This window comes from Empidonax traillii, unplaced genomic scaffold, assembly GCF_003031625.1.
Source record: "Empidonax traillii isolate 1590-97213 ecotype Southwest subspecies unplaced genomic scaffold, ASM303162v1 scaffold6446:size6050, whole genome shotgun sequence".
In the NCBI taxonomy this organism is placed as follows: Eukaryota; Metazoa; Chordata; class Aves; order Passeriformes; family Tyrannidae; genus Empidonax; species Empidonax traillii.
In genome coordinates, this window is record NW_020961639.1 from 12 (window position 1) to 1,334 (window position 1,323).

The window sequence follows — 1,323 nt, forward strand, 5'->3', positions numbered from 1 at the left end:
AGTGCCTGTCCCTGCCTGTGCTCAAAGGGCTCCCACCCCCAGGACTGTGCTCAGAGAGCACTCAGGCCTTGCAGCCAGAAAGGGGCTCCCAAGGACAGTGTGGAAGTGGAAAGAGCAGCTCTGCAAAGCCCAAGCTCTGCTGCTCCCTGGCAGTGCTGCTGTGCTGGGATTCTTGTCCCCTTGCCCTTAGAAAATCCCCCCTGTCCTGCAGTGTGCTGTCCTTTAGGGACAGCTGAGAAGAAGGGTCTAGGACAAAGAAGGCACTGCAGGGTCCTTTATTTTGTTTCAATACTCAGAGAAGAAATTCAAATTTTTTACATCTCTGGGTCAAATTCAATGGATAGACACAAAATTAGAAACAGATGCATAATCATATTTATTACACATAAAATTATTGCACAAAGAACCCGATGAACTCCATGAAAAATCTGAGCGGGAAGGCTGTGCCATTACAGAATCCCATTCTGAGAGTTACACACCAGAACACAGGCACTTTATTGCTCCTGTAAAGCATCCAGTCATCATTTTCTTTATGGCATCCCTGAGCTCCTGGTTCCTCAGGCTGTAGATGAGGGGGTTCAGGGCTGGAGGCACCACTGAGTACAGAACTGACAGGGCCAGATCCAGAGATGGGGAGGAGATGGAGGGGGGCTTCAGGTAGGCAAATGTGCCAGTGCTGAGGAACAGGGAGACCACAGCCAGGTGAGGGAGGCACGTGGAAAAGGCTTTGTGCCGCCCCTGCTCAGAGGGGATCCTCAGCACAGCCCTAAAGATCTGCACATAGGAGAAAACTATGAAAATGAAACAGCCCAAAAAAGGAAAAGCACTAAAAGCAAGAAGCTGAACTTCCCTTAGGTATGTGCCTGAGCAGGACAGCTTGAGGATGTGTGGGATTTCACAGAAGAACTGGCCCAGGGCATTGCCCTGGCACAGGGGCAGGGAAAATGTATTGGCTGTGTGCAGCAGAGAATACAGAAACCCAGAGGCCCAGGCAGCTGCTGCCATGTGGGCACAAGCTCTGCTGCCCAGGAGGGTCCCGTAGTGCAGGGGTTTGCAGATGGCAACGTAGCGGTCATAGCACATGATGGTCAGGAGGGAAAACTCTGCTGACATGAAAAAGAAAAGTAAAAAGACTTGTGCAGCACATGCTGTGTAGGAGATGGTTGTGGTGCCCCAGAGGGAGTTGTGCATGGCTTTGGGCACAGTGGTGCAGATGCAGCCCAGGTCTGTGAGGGAGAGGTGCAGCAGGAAGAAGTCCCTGGGGGTGTGCAGGTGCTGGTCGCAGGCTACGGCGCTGAGGATGAGGCCGTTGCCCAGGAGGGC

The 1,323-nt window shown here is 52.5% G+C and overlaps 1 pseudogene; it reads right to left on the reverse strand.

Annotated features, from left to right (window-relative positions):
- Positions 1-479: 479 nt before the first annotated feature.
- Positions 480-1,320, reverse strand: LOC114073438 (annotated as a pseudogene).
- Between the last annotated feature and the right edge of the window lie 3 nt (positions 1,321-1,323).